Genomic DNA, 19975 nt, shown 5'->3' with positions numbered 1-19975 from the left:
TTCTCTTTGCCAGTTTTGGAAGCCTTTTATCAATTTGATGTGAGTTTTAACCACAGTAATTTCATTCTGTCATTTAATGCTACATAAATTGAATAAATGATAGAGGTATGAGCACATGATGAGCTAACATGTATGGAACTAATCTTTAAGAGTACACTTTTTATTAACTGAGTATCCTTTCCAGAGATGCCATGGGTATTATTTAGTAAGAGTTCATTGAAAGACTGTATTTTATATCCATTTGTTAATTCATTCAACCAACCAATATTAACTACTTGTTTACTAAATGTCAGGCAACACAGTTAGATTTCATGTATGAAAAAAAAACCATGTGATAATTATTTCTTTAGATAGTTCAGTCATTTAAAGTGGGTATTGAATTGTAATTATGAGTATTTGGGGGAAGAATAGGTATCTGGTCGTTATTCTTAATAATTTTGGAAAAGATTGTTTTAAAAATATAATTGTCTGAATACTGACATAGCAACATGATTCATGTCATTTATTATTCATTTATGCTTGATAGTACTTAACATTTCTTAACAATTTATTTTGTAAAGAAAGGACACGTATTACAATAGAGAAGTTCTAAATATGAACACAATCCTCTTCATGGAGTTGCTTTTAAATCATTTGTCAACAAAAATAATGTTTTAAATAAATCTAAAAGAGAAACTTTATAGTTTCTGTTTCCAGAGCTACGAAGTTTTATACAAGTTGCTATAACTTGGGAGAAGAAACCTTTTGGGTTGATTTATATCACCATACTTCTCCTGAAGGAAAAGGGGGTAATCCTACCCTGCTGTCTACTATCTGTATGACTTTTAGTTAGTTTCTTAATGTCTCAGTTTCCTAAATTAAAGTAAGATCCTTCCTTCACAGAAAATTGTAGGACTAAAGTGAAAATGGCTGATCCACAGATGGTATTCTATATAGGGTCGTCTTTTTTCCTTCACATTTTTACAACTGGCCCAATTTGTAATGCCTTGAAAACACTTACTCATCCCCTAGAGATGGGTAACAAAGGGGAAAAAATGTCTTCTGTAGTCTAGATGTGGCCGTCTTGGAATCACTACATTCTCTACTGATAGTAAATGGAGGACAATGTAAGGCTCAAACAGAAGCTGTAGGGAGAAGCCACTGGAGTAGAAATCTGATGGCTTTAAATGCTGCACTGAAATAGCTTCAAGTGCTTAGTGGGTTTCTACCCCTTTCCTACCAGCTATATTTCAGAGAATGGAAACTTATTAACTTCCTGACATTTGCCTTCTTGCAAGTCTGTCTACATTTTCCTTCAACCCAACTAGAAACAGAAATAAGTGGTTCTTCTCAAATTAAAGGACAGTCCTTCCACTTAGGCTCCTACTGCTGTTTCCTTCTATGTTTTTCTTCCTTTACTAGATTTGACTCAACACTGTTAAAACATTCTGAATTCTATACCATCTCCCATCTCCCAAGTAAAACATTCATTGACTCCTCTGTTTTCCACTCCTACTACTGTCCAATATTTTCATTTCAGATTCATATTCCAACTTCCTGAAAAAGCTCCTTGAATACACAGCCAGTCACCATTTCTTCACTTCCCAATCACTCCTAAACCTACCTCACTCACTAAGGCTTCTTTCTCCCCACCAGTGTACCAGAATTGTGTTAGGGAAGATCACCAATAACTTTTTTTTTTCTGCTAAACTTAATAAAGGTTTCTCTGTCCTCATCCTTTCTATCAGCACTGATAAAACATAACTGAGCTCTCACTTTTTTAAATAGTCTTCTTCTTTGGCATCTGTAACACCAAAATGCCTTAGTGTTTTTTCATCTCTGATTTACATCTCCTCAACCTTATCTTTAAATGTTGGAATTAGTACACAACTCTGCAACTCCTTCCCACCTTCATACCTTCTCCCTAAATAATACCAATCATCCCATAGCTTTCAATACCACACCTTTGCTAACGACCTCTTAACTTCACCTCAAATATCCATTCTGACCTACAAAATCATATAGGCAACCACTTTTTTGTGCACTATCTCTGCTTCATCTTCCTTGGTCTTGATAGAATGTCCTTGCTTTTCAGTTGGCCCTTTCCCTAAGGCATGGATTATAGTTCCCTTTCCCCTCTAATGTTTCATACAATCATATCTTTATCATTATAAGTAACATTTTATCATGATCATAAATAAACTAGGATGCATTTCTCTATGTTCAAATCTGAGGGTATATCTGACCACTCCATGGTCAGCCTGAGCTCCTGTGGCTCAGCCTTAGCCAGAGCCCTATGATCTTACTTGTTCCAACAATTGGCTTTTCTGGAACTTCCTAAGTGCAGCCTCTTATATATAGCAGGCAACCCTTGAGGTGAACACTAAATAGGTGAGTATTAAGATTGTACCTAGTTAAAAACATGGTTGCTTAATGAGTGGGAATAAGAAAACACACACACTTGGAGAAGATCCCAAGATCTACTACACACTCTAAAGGTACTAAAATATCCAGAAAAAAAAAAAAACTGAGTTAATCTCATGTCTGCTTGATGTACATTTTAATACTGTTCCTTTTTTCCTATTTCTACCCAAACTAGCTGCATAGGACTTCTAATAAAGAGACATGAGGATATCAAACTTTCTGAGATAGTACCCTAAGCTTTTGAAATGAAGTCATGTTTTTAAAGTGGAAGTTAATTCCAAGTTAGCTTATGCTTTTTATCCCTAGAGTAGGATAAGTAAGTGTGCAATTGATTTTAATTTAATATTCATGGTGTATTACAGCTGCCAGAGAATGTAAGAATTTTTTAAAAGAAAGCACAATCTGAACCTAAACTTACTCTTAGAATTATTGCCAGAGTTGCAAGAACACTCTTGAATACTAAAGAGCATGTATATAGGAAATAACTGCATAAACACATTTTTAAAAGGCAGTGCCTACACCAAACATTCAAAGTAGCTATGTGCTATAGAGAACTCAAAGAGGCTTTTCTCCATGTCATGATCACTTGGTATAAAAATAATACTGCAGTGTCTCCTGATACAAATTACCACCTGAAACATTTTCATGCAGACCTGGCCTGACTCTTATTATACAGTTCCCAGTTCAAATGTCACTTCCTCAGAGATGACTTCCCTGACCATTTATAATTAGGCATATATCCCCTTCCTCCCACATCACTATATGCAACTACCCTGTTTATTCGTGTGGAGTTTTTTTCTTCCTCCACCATAGGAACACATTCAAATATAAACTATGCAAAAATATGGACATTGTCTACTTTGATCACTAGAGCATGACAGCCATTCCCTAAATATACGTATAATACATACCTATCTAACACTGAACTATTTAACTTTTTCTAAAAGTCAGTGACCTCATCTAGAGAGGGAGTCTAAATTATACTCTACAAGATTATTGGGAGTTGAAATGGAAATAAAATGTGTGTAAGTATTTTATACATAGAAAAAATCTTAACATGTAAATTCAAACTGGAAATACATATGATCCTATAGTTATATATAAAAAATAAAACTTTAACAGTTTATACTTTTACTAAGTATTTCCTAGAACCAGCATGAAACTGTCTTATTAATATATATGAGTTCTTGGCTCACAAGAAACAATATAAGTGCTATATTATATGGGCCATTATTAAAAAGGCTGGGTTATATAAGTCATATATATGGCTTATTTTCCCTTACCACCTATAAATTTCAAGTGTTTTTTTTTTCCCCTTTTACTTCTCCCATAAGCCTTGTCTCATGTTCCAAATTCTCCTCCTCCACTCCTTTCTACTAATCTGCTCACTTGGATACTGCTGTTTAATAAATACTGAACTAAGGCTGTTTCTGGCTATGGCAAATCCTACTGGCTCATTTCTAGAAAGGGTTTTGACACTTGAAATATCACTCTTTCTGCAATAGGGTCTAATACTTTTACATTAATTTCCAAAAGGGCTAGTACACTGATACCAACTCTATCTCATTTTATTTTTAACCAGAGAGAAAACAAGAATGCAAATCACAGTTTCCCTTTGATCTTCACATCCACAGCAACTATTTTTTTTACCCAATAATAAAATAAATTAGTTGAGGTCACTGAAAAGCAAGAAAGAAGTATATAAGAAACATAGAGGAATAAGTTTATAATGACATCATTTGCTTTCATAAATGAGTTTTAGTGCAAAGATCCCAACCATGTTTTGCAAATGTTTTACTACTCCATTGGATTTTAGAGATTGAAAGGATTCAATGGGATATATAAAGACTAAGAAAATGTTAGGTCATACTTAAATGGCTTAGCTGGATAAACAATTCACAGTTGAGGGAGTTTGTCAGGTATACCAAGGATGATCTCTCAGCAGTCTCTCAGATCAGAACACATCCACGGATGTCACCTTCCTTGAAAGGCTTGCACGACCTAAGCAAGAGGAGGCATTTTTCCTTCTTTTCCTTGGTTCCTATGAGCACACACATCTTTCACCTTCCTAAGAACATTTCTTAAATATTTCCTACCCCTACTAAACTGAGAACTCCTGAAAGGCAGAAAGCCTTTAGATTTTTAAGTTGAATAATTATTCAGCGACCCAAGTCTTCATAATTTATAACCATTGCATTATGCTGTTATATAGAACTTTCCTGGGAACCTATGCAGATATAGGGGTCATTTTCCCTCACCACTTCATGTACCCCCAGACTATTTTATTTTCTGGGGATGTATATTTGTTTGTTGACATTTTTCCTCTTCTATCCTCTGTTGTCAATTTATACATACCTGTCATAACACTTATTACTTTTACGTCTACTTTAATATACACATCAAACCTTTATGTGTACACCATGGATTAAAATAAGTCTGTGTAGTCACTTCCGAAGCATCTGCCTACCTATGACTCGAGGAAGGACTGTGTCACATCTATCTGGGTTCCTCTGTGGCCTTTTTTACTTGTCATTTTTCACATGTCTCAGATTGAACTCATTCAACATTTCACTGGCTACTTATATTATGTTTAGATTTATTTCATATGTGAGATAGCTGAGTCACAGAAAAGGTTAAGCAATTTGCTTAGGCACACACAGCTACTAAGACAAAGCAGAGACGAGCCTCAGTTCTGCCTGATGCCCAACATAGTATCCCCTTCATTGCTGCTTAATGAATGCCATTGCTCTGCCTTACTATTTATCAGACATTTGACCTGAACATATTTTTTTAAAAAGCTGTTTGCGGTTTTTTTAAATTCTTTATATTGGAACTTCTGGACACATGCACATGGATAATATGCTTGTCCTGACATAAAACTAGAAGATACAATTCCCCAAGCTGTGAAAAGAAGTACATACACCCACACTCATACATCCAAAGAATAGTGAATACTAAGCAAGGCAACTGTTAAAGTACCTTAAAGATCACTTTAAATACTTCAAGAATTTAGGACTTGAAACCAAATACTAAAACTTGAAATAAGAGCCTACCAAAGACCATCATCTATTAGATGTCACTAACTATGAATGTATTTATTCCACAAATAACAGGGTATAACAGTGAAAACCAGAGCTGAGTCCGTGTACTCACAAGCTACATATGTGTTTTATGTTTTAGCTGCAATGGGTCTCATTCTGGTCTTTGAATAAACCAAGGCTTTTCCCACCATTAAATCCTCATGCATCCTTTTGCCCTTCACTTGGAATATTCTGCCATACCATCATCAGCTCAAGTCACAACCACAAAACCCATTTTACCTGGCTAGCTCTTATTTATTTCTCAATTCTAAACTTAAATATCACTTTTTCTCTCAAAGAATATATTTTTCTTCTCATCAAAATTACATGATGTAATAATGTACATAAGGTTTGCATGTTTATTTAAAACCTGTCTCTCCAATGAGATGCAAATCCTAAAAGGTAAGAGTCTTAACCTGTTTTGTTCACCAGCTGGCACACAGCACCTAGCACAGTGCCTGACACAAATGCCCACATGGTTTTGTTGTTTCTTTTCTTATTAAATGCTGGACAAGCACTCTCAAGATTTCTGGTTCCCTTTACACCCAAGAGCAACCACAGAGGAACAAAAGAGATGAAACACCAAATAAACCAACTTGTGAGAAACTCATGGGTTGATGGGACAGTTTTGTACTGGTATGATTTGGACTCAGGGCAGGAGGAAAGCCAGGAAAATTGTAGGAGTTTAAATCAAAAGGCACTGTTAGAGGTCTGTTTTTTCTTATTCCTGCAATTTCCTTTCAACCAACAGTACTTGTTTCCTAATATTCAGAGACTCAGATCCTTTTGCGCAAGCATTTTCACAGCTAAATCAGAACTATACAAACGTCTTTTGCCTTTGATATATAAAGATATATTTCTCAGAAGCAAAGGAAAATAGACAATCGGTATTTACCAATATATACTGGAGCATACTTTATGTACAAAGTGTTACATCATCTTTATCTAATTCAATCCTCTGTCTCAATTTACCCCTTAAGAGAAGAGCAAGAATAATCACCATTTTAGAGAAGAGGAAACTGAAGTTTATAAATACTTATCTATATCACATTGTTACAATGATATAAACAGAATATAATCCTATTTATATATAATTCCAAGGCACATGCCTTTTCTAATATACCAAAATTTTGATAAGGTACTCAAAGTCAGAGGCACCTGGGTGGCTCAGTTGGTTAAGAGTCCAACTATTGGTTTTGGCTCAGGTCATGATTTCACAGTTCGTGGGTTTGAGCCCCACATTGGGCTCTGTGCTGACAGTGCAGAGCCTGCTTGGGATTCTCTCTCTCCCTCTCTATCTGCCCCTCTCCTGCTCTTGCTCTGCCTCTCTCTCTCAAAATAAATGAATAAACTTAAAAAAAAAAAGGTACTCACAGTCATAATATAGTAAAAACACCACAGATTATGTAGTGTTCTAAAAGTCAAGTATTATAAGCAAATATCCCATAAGCCAATAAAATTTTTGTCATAGATTGATTTCTGTTTTTATATCTGACACTGCCCATAAAAATTCTATCATCAATAGACATTACTGGCCATATTTTCTAAGCAATAGAGTGCAGGTGACACACTCAGATAGTCATATAATTTAGACCAAAAAACCCACTCTGGCTTGAATTACATTGGTAAAGTAATTATTAACCTATATCCAGAAAACAGTGATCTCTTTTGGTCACATTGTGTTTTTGAATAGGATTCTAGCTCTTTGCTGTTTTTTTTTTTTTAATTTAATATCACCTAGCAAAAGCATGCCATAGGCACCACTTAAGACATTGCCAGAAACTATTCCTACCATTTGCCTTATGTTTCTAAACAACAAAATAGTGTTACCCAAAGAAGAAAAACTCTTAGTTTACCATGGCTAATTTATGTTTATATATTTTTACTCTATTGAATAGAATTAAATATTAAAGAAAATTATCAAATATGGGTGAACTTAAAAAAAAGTTGTAGGGTTAGTACTTAGTGATCTATTAAGTAACAACATTTGCAAACTTGGAATTTTTGGAAAACTTTTATATTAGTGATAATGCTGATTTAATATTATAAGAACTGCACATATCCATTTGCTCAAACTTCAGGCACCTTTTTCTTACTTTTTCTTCTCCAGTCTTCCATTCTTTCAGAAAGTATTGTATCGAAACCATGGTTATTTGATTTGGTCATTAACAAATGAGCAATTGTCCATGCTGTCGCCCTGTCATTTCAGATTTGACTAACAAATTAAATTTTCATTTCAGACTGAAAATGAAAAGGGGAAGTTGGTGTTCCCTATTACACCATCTTAAGGTATTTAGCCACTTAGTCAATTTTAGAGGAAAAATCCATTTGTAATTTTAAAGGCTACCCTTCAGTACTATTCACTGCTGTCATTCTAAGTGGTAAGTTGCTTGATCCTAACCCAAAATCCTCAATTAATTTCAATAGCAATTCTGAGTATGTATTTAATACAAGGATCAAGGGGGAAGGATTCCATTCTCATTTCACAGCATCTTCTTCTTTCTCAGGAATCATTTCCCTAAGAGACAACTACCTAGATAGACTGAAACAATTGTTGTGAAGGGATGCTTTGCATCAACTTCATTTTTAACTACTAATCAGAGAAAGCTAATTAGACGTGCTATTTTCTTATTCCTCAATTTTTCAAAGTAGAGACTTAAAAAGAATTCTTCCTCACTTGTTCCAATTATCAAGTCTGGTTTTAGTACACATATAAAATTTGGGTGTTGATTTCCCTGACATCACAAACTAAAATTTTCAGGTAAAAAAAAAAACTATTAGAAACTTAGTTATTTGTAATAAAATTATTACAAAAATTAGCTCTACTTGGCTAGATTGCTTTAGAACTAAAGCTTTGAAACCTGTCACAGGTCTTAAAAATAAAATTGCTTGAGTAGCTGAGGAGAACTGTATTAAAATGCAAATTTCCAGCTGTTAATATTTCTTCAAAAACCAATAATCCCTCAAGGCTACCAATATGTCATAATACTTAATGGAAAAATATCCCTTAGGCAGAATGGCCTTTCTAAGTTGACTTTTGATTAAACTTAAAATATTATATGGCAAAAAAATTAAAATAAAAAAGGAACATAAATATAGAACTCAACTGAAATGTCATACAGTATAAATCGAAGGGAGGGGGAGACCCATCTTGTGTCACTAATTTGTGAGTAAGACACTCTGCTTGAAGAGTAACCAACCCATAATTGTTAACATAATGTATATACCTCCTTCCAAACTGGCCAATAATGATTTCTTCATGTGGGTTTATGTATACACAAGGATGTTCCATTTTGGAACTGGCAAGAATTATTTTTGACAACATAAACCCTTTGGACAAAATGACAAAAACTAGACATAAGAATTCAATGACTATATGTATTTTTTAGTTAAGATTTCTACAGGTATTAGAATACAAAAATACAGAGTTCATGAATAGTTTATCTACTGCTGTAAAACTATATGGTATTTGCAAGAAATAATACCCAATTTAAAATATTTGAGAGTTCAGAGTTGAAAAAAACTGTGCATTGCACTTCTATATATCTCCCACCTAGATTCTATAAATAATATTTTTATACTTGCTTTGTTACATATCTAGGCATTGGTAAATTATAATGAGAGTTTCTTATTCCAAACTGGTTCTGAATTGGAAAGGGTCGAGCTAATTCACTAGGTAATTAACTGGGTGGTTACAAATGGAAAGACTCTCCTCGATATACAATTTCCTAAAATTTACATTTTAAGTATTTATATTAGGACAATGTTTACATAAGGTTAAGGTCATTCAGTCAAATCTAAGATTTAAATGTGTCTTTGAGTCTACTTAAAATAGTCACCCAAATAATGCAAATAAATGAATCACATACTTTAAAACATCCTTGAATTTCTCCTACTCTAGACTAGATCAAGAATTTTCTTTGTTTAGTTGTTTAATGTTTAAACAATTAAACAATGTTTAATTGAGAAACTACTTAATCCAATTTACTGATCTTCAATCCAACAAAGTTAAGAATCTACAAAATTTGTCCTGCCATCCAAAGTGCTTTCTGTCATATCAACTGCAACAATGATTTTGCTCTGGGGTATTATCCCCCTACCAACTACTGGCAACAAGGGGAACTAGTTATAAATAGAACATGTGTGTTTGTTTGTGTACATTGATCCATGAAAACCCACATATCCATTCTGTGCTAGACAGACTTACAGGTGCAGCTGGATATAAGTGACCCCAATTACAAATAAATGACAAATTAGTATGTAAAAAGTAATGTTTTAGACCTGAAATATTATGATTATAGAAAGCACAAATGATGTTTACAGTTAAAAATTCAAGGGGGTGTCTAGGTGGCTCAGTCAGTTAAGCATCCGACTTCGGCTCAGGTCATGATCTCATAGTTTGTGAGTTTGAGCCCCGCATGGGCCTCTGTGCTGACAGCTCAGAGCCTGGAGCCTGCTTCGGATTCTGTGTTTTGCTCTCTGCTCTTCCCCCAGTTACTCACGTACACATGTGCTCTCTCTTGCTCAAAAATAAATTTAAAAAATTTAAAAAAAATTCCATCCATAAAGGAACTAAAACTTTTCATTTAATTTATTTAATATTAAATTTGGTCAAATGAACAAGAGTTTTTATGTTACTTTAAATTTACTTAATTTTGATTAGAATGATCTTTAAGACATGCCTCTTCTATTACTTCCCCCAACTATTTTTATTAACAAAGAGTTGTATATGCCTTTCATAGTAAGAAAATTAATGACAAATGAAATGAGACTAATAAATCAGAAATCATAGCACTATATTTACATAGGTAATAAATTTAGACATATGATTTTAAAAATAGATACTTGGAAGAGTCTTAGTTTATCAAGATTATAGGAAATCAACAGTAAATAGTGGTGCGTGGATGGCTCAGTCGGTTGAGTATCTGACTCTTCATTTCGGCTCAGGTCATGATCTCATGGTCCATGAAATCAAGCCTCACATGGGGCTCTGCACTGAGAGTACAGAGCCTGCTTGGGATTCTCTGTCTCCCTATTTCTGTGTCCCTTCCCCTTCCTCACTCACATGCATGCTCCCTCTCTCTCAAAACTAAATAAACTTTTTAAAAAAAGAAACAGTAAATAAAATTTACTTTATAATAATTCTCAAATTCCCAAGACTAAAAACTTATAAATATGACAGCTGTTTACAGAGTTCATTCATATACATTTTTTATTTGTTCTGTAACCTATAAAATAAATAAAGCAAGTAGTTATTTGCCCATTTTACAGGGGAGTAAGCTGAGATTCAAAATGATCAAGTGATGTGACAAGTTGTCACAATAGCTCGCTAATTCAGACAACACTCAATGTTAGGCCTCATTCCAACAACCTTGAGAATATACCTTATAGAAGCTTCAATGTATTTTGTCACCTCTGCATCATTGCCTTTGCTACTCTTTTTTTCCCTTGTATAAAATTGTACAAAGCACTGTTATTTAGAAACATCACTGTACTAACCGTAAGATCTGACTGCTAAGGGTAGAGTACTCAGGGTGACTATGTGCCAAGAAATGGGTTAATACTGTCTCCATTTTGGTAATAATAAAGTTCATTAACAAGAACATGTCAAATTTTAGAATAAAGCAGCACAGAAAGGTTTTGTAATTTACTCAGAATCCCATAGGTAATAGCAGACAAAGTTTGAGTTAATGCTCAACGCTTACTATATCTGAAGTTCTCTTTTTCTATGCCAGAAAGTCCTATGAGAATTACTTGTGTGTCAGTTTTAGGTGTCAACTTGGTTAGGTTCCAGTCATCAGTTATTCAACCAAATACTAATCTAGGTGTTGTTCAGAAGGTATTTTACAGATGTGATTAAAGTCTATAATTAGTCTACTTTAAGTAAGGGAGATTATCCCTGATAATTTGTGTGAGCCTGATTCACTAAGTTGAAATGCACTAAGAGCAGAACTGAGGCTTTCCTGAAGAAGTAGGAATTCTGTGCATTGAGAACAGTGTTAGCCTGTGCCTGAATGTTCTAGTCTGCCCTTCTGACAGCCAGTCCTGTGGATTTTGGACTTGTCTAGCCAACATTCAAATGTTAAGGAAATTTTTTGCCATAAATATGTTAGTGTACATCTCCTGCTGATTCTGTTTCTCTGCTTGGACTCTGACTGATAAGTATTCAAAAACTTAAATTTTCTGGACCTTAAATTCATAAAGTTAATTTATGTACTAGGACAATTTTCTTTCTAGAACTTATTTCTTGTCAGATGAGTGTTCATCTATTCCCCAGTAACTGGTCACCTCTACAGTTTGCTAATCATCCAATAAATATAAATATTGCATATTTACAGGATGTTTAGTGGTCTCTTGAATGTTTTGGAATATATTAAGGATTTTCTCTGCTTCTTACCCCCAAAAAGAAATAGGAAAAGTAGAAGAGTGTGGTATCACCCAGGCCAAGGAAGTCAAGAATTTCAGAAAGAAAATAGTAAAAAGTATCAAATACAGTCAGGGTATTCAGCTCATTTATGATCACAGAGTGAATTCATGATTCCTAAATTCTCCTGGCTTTGTCATTCAATTACTAATCCTTCCACTTAATTATCCTTAATTGTATCATGACACACAAATCAGAAATTGACAAATGCCCAATGAAGGCAAGAACAGTTGTAGTTTTTCAAAGAGTAGCTAGAATGCCATCCTCCACCCAAAAAGCATGGACTTCTGATATCTCAGAATAAAACCAAGGCTAAAGATTTAGAAATAAGCAATGAAAAAATACTGAAAATAAAATGTATTTCCCATTTTTCTTTAGAAGTCGTGTAGCTAACTCATACGTATAAAGTTCATACCCTAATTCTTTCTGTGTGACAGAGCTGCTCATTTATTTGAAAGTTATATTCAGTTAGAGTGGGAGAGAGCCAAAGCATAAGAGACTGTTAAAAACTGAGAACAAACTGAGGGTTCATGGGGGGTGGGAGGGAGGGGAGGGTGGGTGATGGGTATTGAGGAGGGCACTTTTTGGGATGAGCACTGGGTGTTGTATGGAAACCAATTTGACAATAAATTTTGTATATTAAAAAATAAAAAAAATTAAAAAAAAAAAGTTATATTCATATTTCGGGTTCTGTTTTTACTGAGTAGAGAGTTGTCCCCATGTATCATGATGTTTCATCTCCAAATAAAGACTTAGAAAATAAGGATTCATCTCATCAATTGTTACAAATGTCTAAATATCCAGGAATATTTTCCTGATTTTAAAGTGACAAAATCGGCCCATAATGTTCCGATCAACTGCACTGTAATATATGCACAGCACTTGACAAGATTCTTCATTAGGTGCAGCCTATCATAGTAAATAAATACAACATATAATCTTCACACAATTTTCTAATGCCAGAAATATAGCAAATCTCCCCCAAACAGACCTCTAAAATTATAATGCAATCCATTATGAAAGCCTCCAAATCCTAAAGTTGCTTTCAAGCATAGTTTTGTGCTGCCAGCTGAGTTGCTGATTTTTTAGCTCTCTCATAAAATATTTCTTTTTTCTTGTTTCTGATCCTCTACCTTGCTGGGCAGCCTCATGCCTGGCAGGATTCTTTAGTCCCAAACTAATTGGCAAAAATCCTCCTGGGAAGATGGATTTCCAGCATTTTTACATCTCAGACTGTCTGTGATCTTGCCTATATAAGGGCTATTGGACATAAGCAACTCAATGTTCAGTTTGTCAAATGGCATAATTAATGTGAAACTAGATTTTATTGTTATATTTTTCGTAGGGCCCCCCTGGTGCTTGCATATTAGCATCAGAGTGAACTTCATTATTTTTCTGAGTTTATTATTATTATGTTCAGAACACTTAATCTATTTTATACATTCAAAGTAGAATACCATTCTTTTATTTTCCAAATTGTTCTTGCAGAGATTATGTACTCTCAAAGTCATATTAAATCCTAGAGCAAGGAATAAAGTTTGTTTTTTTTCCTAATTAATTCAATTTGCTTATGCATATTTGCTCTGTCTATATATTTTTTCCTTCTTTTCATTCCATGCTTAGTGACACCTCTCTAAAAAGAAATTAGCCCAAAGAAAAGGAAAATAAACACATGTATGTCAAAAATAAGTGTGCTTTGATACTTAGATGTAGATGAACCCTCTTCCTTCTCACCTTGTATCACTGGTTGGCATGTAAATCACGCAAAACAACTTGAAGTTTTGTGGTATTGAAAAGTTCTCGAGTGTAAAGTGTAATTACAGGATAATGATAATGCTCTTCTGTCTCACATCAGTCTGACCTGAAACCCAGACTGACTGAGGGCCTTGACCTTATGATCCCAATTGTTTTTAATGTCCTCTCGGTTCTTATTTATGGTCCTCTTTTTAGTTTTCTCATTTTTAAAAATATTCTGCTCATAAAGTATTTCAAAGTGACATTTTATGTAATTGTAAATTTGTGTCTGATATAAATAGGATCTGTAGCTAAGTTCATTACACCAAGTACTCAATAGGTCAATCAATGCTGCTAGATATGGTAAGGTGCCCAAAGTGACATGTCTTCCAAAACAAAACAAAGGTCTGTTTCCATAAAATTTATTTATAGGATATTACTACCAGAACTAAAATCCTTGAAAACAACTCACTTCTTATTTTATAACAAATAAACTGCAGTTTATTAATGAAGGTTCTCAAGAATCAATTTGTTAAGGAACTGTCATAGAAGCTTAAACTCCAAAAATCTTACTTTATAATATACTCTCTTTGAAAATGATTTAGGGTTAATAGGACAGAAGTAAAAATAAACACATTTAAAATTAAGTTGGGTGGCCGCCTGGGTGGCTCAGTCAGTTAAGTGTCTGACTTCAGTTCTGGTCATGACCTCGCGGTTCCTGAGTTTGAGGTCCGCATTGGGCTCTGTGCTGATAGCTCAGAGCCTGGAGCCTGCTTCAGATTCTGTGTCTCCCTCTTTCTCTGCCCCTCCCCCACTTGTGCTCTGTCTCTCTGTCTCTCAAAAATGAATGTAAAAAAATTTTTTTAATTAAGTTGGTATTAATTTATGTTAACATAGCACAGTTCAAATCTTCCAAATCATACCATAGAGTCAATAAATTCTGGATTTTAGATAGAATGCCTCCAAATGATTTGATTTTATTTTGTTTTAATTCAGAAAACTATATTTAAAATTTACATACTGATAGAAACTATAGAAATAAATAGGGTTTCAAAATTATTTTCATTTATATATGTATGTATAATAAATGTGTACTTCTAAATATGTATATTTGGCTAACTTAACAAAATTATGATATTCCTACAAAATAATCCACACAATTTTATGACAACATCACGATCTCAAGAATCATTTAACTTTGGCTATCTAAGTAGAAGCTATGAGAAAGAGAAAGCAAAATTTCTGTTGTGGAAAAACAGCAATTTGCGTTAGAAGAGCCCACTGTTTAGAGCCCACTGTTTGTTGTACTTTAGGTATATCTGGGAAAGGATGGTACATATTAGATACTGCCTAAATATTATTTTATTCAAAGTACTCTATCACAAAAAAATGAATAGATCATTTCCTAATAAGATTTTACTGGTGAGACTGTAAAGCAAACATTATCAATCATTTACCCCCAGGGTTAGGTCATTAAAAAAAACAAAATCCTTGAGCTATTGTTGCTTGAGATAACACTGCTTGAAATTAAGATAGCTAGTTGTTTCATTTTTGTCATTTTCAGGAGGCAATGTTATTTGAACAAAAAAAAAAAACAAACATTTTTTAAAGCTCTTTTCATGCAGCAAAGAACTACTATAATTTTTAAACTGCCATTCACTAATCTTCTGTGGGTATAATATCTTATATCCAATACCAAAGGCTGGCTGCCCAAGAAAAACAAAAATCAGCACTGTTCTGTATGGACATCGTGGTTGATTTATTACTTTATGAGGTTTAATCAAAGCTACCCCCCCCAATAGCTTAATTTTTAAAACCAAATTGCTTCTCCATAATTGTTTGTTCTATAATACAATTAATCAGGAGTTGCAGCTTATCTATTTCTCAGTGAAGAAAAAGAATTTTAGTAAGAAAACAGGAGTTCAGTACTTTTATGTAGTTACATAACAAACACTGCTGGCAAGAAAATTCACAACTAAAGTTCATGTTGCTAATTTCTCAAGGTGTTGAGTCTGCTGCACAAAGGAAATGAACAAAAATGGCAATTATTTATGTTGATCAGTTCTATTCAAATTGTTCCTTAGAATCTTGGTTTTAATTGAATTAGATATGTGATTACTACATAGTCAAGATGATATTGGTGAGAGAGGGATGTACAGTGAATAGACTAAAGTAGATTAAAACTCAGAAGTGGTCTCAGGGTCGAAGAAATAAGGAATCCTTTATTTCCAAAGGACTTAAGTCTCTAACTTAGAGAACTTGCCCTAATTCTTAGGTTAGTCATGTCCCTGGTGATCTAACTTCACATATGCTCAATACCTATACATATGCACTGTACTAAATGAAATAATTCTGAAATGCAACCTGGAAGTGGCAAAAAGAAAGAGATCATCAAACAGTATTAAACAGAAGAAACTCCAGAACAACACAGTCCTTACTGAAGTAAGCCAATTCCTGGACCTTGAACAATATTGCTGGTCACTGGCCCAGATGTTGCATAACTTTTATTCCCATAAGTGATCTTTTGGCCATTTTCAGTATTTTTGATGAGACCTATACACTTCCACTCACAAATCATGTGACAGCTAAGTTTAAAAGCTAGCATTTCTTAGCACCATAGCAATACTCTATCTGAAAATAAGAAGCTCTTGAGTAGTTAGTTATTAAATGTTGAAGGTGGCCAGGCTGTTGAAAGTCAAGGATTCAGTGGTTATCTCTTCTTTTTCTTGTTCCAGTGGCTACAAGCAGGATTTTAAAGGTGTGGCAATCAACAGTATCATGGATGCTCAGCATCATCTAATCTACCTGATCTATCTTCTTCTCAATCATCCAGAACAACAACAGGCTAACCAAAAAAAAAAAAAAAAAAAAAAAAAAAAAAAAAAAAAAAAAAGACAAAAGATAAAGATAAAAAGACAATTTATCACAATATTAGCCAAGAACAACAACAAAAATTCACACAGCCATTTGGGAATATGAAGAGATGAGATTTTAGGGAGGAAAAGCTTCAGGATTAACGTAAAGACAAACCAGTTGGTGACCCAGGTAAGAGGAACATGAGAAAAATTATCAAGATGAAGCTGAATTCCCAAAGAATTTCATGGAATCAGGAGCATAGGCATTATTTTTAATCTCTCAGAATATATACTATTTATGTATTAGTTTGGATTTCATCTGCAATGCAACATTAGCAATAGGGTATATCTGAGCTAAGAATTACCCTCATTTCGTATAGGTCAAGTGAGTGCACTTGAAATTACACAGGTTTAGGGGGTGAACAGAATGAGTTTGAATACAAGCTCTTCTTCTAAACATATTATTTTCCCTCTCTGGGATATTTTTTAATCTATAAAATGAGTATTAATGTTCACTTTATAGAGCTGTTTATGGGGATTAAAAGAAATAATTTTTGTAAAATATTGAGTAGTTGCTTAATAATATGCATTAAGTCTCCACAATTTAAAATGAATATTAATGAAATAGTACAACAGACAGCAATATTTAAACTTGCACCCCAATTTTCCCTAGAAATCATGGTTTAAATAAAAAAAAAAGAGTTATCATAAGAAAAACCATGATGACTGTTCATTCTTAAACATGGGAGCCAGTATCTATAACGGTGAGCCTACTCTTAATTTTATTAAGGCACTCCCCAGGACTAACCGCTGCAACTTTGTGCACATTCTAAAATTTTTGATGAGACAGTTTAGCTACAAAATGCATAATGCAAAAAAAAAAAAATTCTCAAATAAAATTCTAACTTTACACCTCAAGGACCTAGAAAGAGAAAAACAAACTAAACAGAAGGTTCGCAGAAGGAAGAATGTAGTAACAATTAGAGCAGAAATAAATCAAATAGTGACCAGAAAAACAATAGAAAAGATCAACATAACTATGAGGTGGTCATTTGAAAAGATAAACAAAACTGACAAATCTTTAAGTAGACTAGCCAAGAGAAAATGAGAGGACTCAAAATTATAAAAGAAAGAGGAGACATTATAACCAATAATGCAAATATACAAAAGATCATAATAATACACCAATAAATTAGATAGCCTAGAAATATGGATAAATTCCTAGAAATACACAATCTACCAAGGCGGCATCATTGGAAAGTAGAAAACCTGGACATGTCATTAAGGAGAAAGGAGATTAAACCAGTCATCAAAAACCTCCTACCAAGAAAAGCCTAGGACCAAATAGTTTCACTGGTGAATTCTAAATATTTAAAGGTAAATTAACACCAATTCTTCTAAGTTATTTCAGAAAATATAAGAATAGGGAACACTTCCAAATTTATTCCTCTGGGCGATCATTATCCTGATACCAGAATCAGATAAGATCACTACAAGAAATGAAAATTACAGGTTGATATTCATGTAAAAGAATGAAACCTGACTCCTGTCTTGCATTACTCAAAAAAAAACCTCAAAATTAATTTGACTTAGCTATAAGACCTAAAACTGTAAAACTCTTAGAAGAAAACATAGGCAGAACGCTCTTTAACATTAGTCTTGATTTCTTTGTATATGACACCCAAAGCACAAGCAATAAAAGCTAAAATCAACAAGGCTATATCAAACTGAAAAGCTTTATCAAAGAGAAAAAAAAATTAAAAGGCAACCCACATAATGAGAGAAAATATTAGAAAACCGTTCAATTGATAAGGAGTTAATATCTAAAATACATAAGGTAGTCATGCAAAGCAAGAGCAAAAACAAACAAATACCCTGATTAAAAAATTGGCAAAGGATCTGAATAGACATTTTTTCAAAGAAGATATACAAATGGCCAACAGGTACAGGAAGAGGTGCTCAACATCATTAATCATCAGGAAAATGCAAATCAAACCTACAAGATATCACCTCACACCTTTTAGAATGGCTGTGATAAAAAAGACAAGAAATAATAAGGGTTGGTGAGGATGCAGAGAAAAGGAAATCCTTGTGTACTGTTGGTGGGAGTGTAAACCGGCACAGCCACTGAAGAAAACAGTATGGCAGTTCCTCAAAAAGTTAAAAATACAACTACCATATGATTCAGCAGTCCTACTTCTGAGTATAGACCCAAAAGACACAAAATCATCACAAAGAGATATCTGCACCTCCAAGTTCATTGCAGCACTGGTCACAATAGCCACAGAAAGAGTGTCCATCAATGGATAAATAGATAAAGACAATGTGCTATATACAATGAAATATTATTCAGCCATAAAAAAATCCTGCCATTTGTGACAGTATGGATGAACGTTAAGGGCATTTTAATAAGTGAAATAAGTCAGAAAGAGAAAGAAAAATATTATATGATCACACTTAAATGTGGAATCTAAAGAAGCTGAACTCATATAAACAGAGAGTAGACTGATGGTTCCCAGGGGCTGGGAGTGAAGTAATTGGGGAGGTATGGGTCAGAGGATATGAACTCTCAATTATACGACAAATCAGTTCTCGGGATCTAATATACAGAACAGTGAATATAATTGCAATATTTTATAATATACTTGAAATCCGCTAAGAGACTACACCTCAAGTGTGCTCAACACACACACACACACACACACACACACACACAGTACAACTGTGAGGTGATGATAGATGTAACTAATTTTACTATGGTAATCATTTCACTATATATGTATATCAAGTCATTATATTATTTATCTTAAATTTACACAATGTTATATGTCAGTTATACTTCACTAATACTGGAGGAAAAATGCAAATGTCCTTTAATTAAATTAGCTCCATGGCCCAATGTATAATTGACTGAAAATTAACTCTCCATTTGTTACAGACTTACTTCATTTACCATCAAGATTTGGTCAGCCATTTCTGCTCCATAGGCATTGGCCACTTGATTAATGGTAGATCCTGGCCATCACCTTCCTGTCCTCATTGCTGTCACCCCAACTGGTTGGGCCTCTCCACAAGGTGCAGAAATTAATGCACATCCTATATAAGATTTTTCACTAAGTTCTTAGAAAAAAAGTAGCTTATGTTCAGCTTTGTCCTAAAGGATTCATTATACCACTGTCACAGTCAATTTTTAATCATGAAATACTGACTTAAAAATAGGAAACACCTAATGTGTTCCTTTGTTTTCATATCCTTTCCTTTAAAGTATATTTTGATTTTTTTATTTGGATTATTATAAAAGTACCTATAATAAAACTGTTTCAATTTTTTGCATTGTTTATTTTTTCTTTTACCCTTTTACTTTTTCCTACTTCTTTAACACTACTACATGTATGGTTTCAGAAATATTTGACAATACTGAGAACACGCACAAAGCATTAAAAGGTCTAAAAGAAGCTACACAATGAATAGATGTGCAG

The 19975-nt window shown here is 33.8% G+C and overlaps 1 protein-coding gene across 2 annotated transcripts in view; it reads right to left on the bottom strand.

Annotated features, from left to right (window-relative positions):
- NXPH1 (neurexophilin 1) overlaps positions 1-19975 on the bottom strand; it is a 627612-nt gene that overhangs the window by 123786 nt on the left and 483851 nt on the right. The gene's annotated exons all lie outside the window — the stretch shown is intronic.

This window comes from Panthera tigris, chromosome A2 (assembly GCF_018350195.1).
Source record: "Panthera tigris isolate Pti1 chromosome A2, P.tigris_Pti1_mat1.1, whole genome shotgun sequence".
Taxonomy (NCBI): Eukaryota; Metazoa; Chordata; class Mammalia; order Carnivora; family Felidae; genus Panthera; species Panthera tigris.
This window is presented reverse-complemented; position numbering and strand designations above follow the sequence as displayed.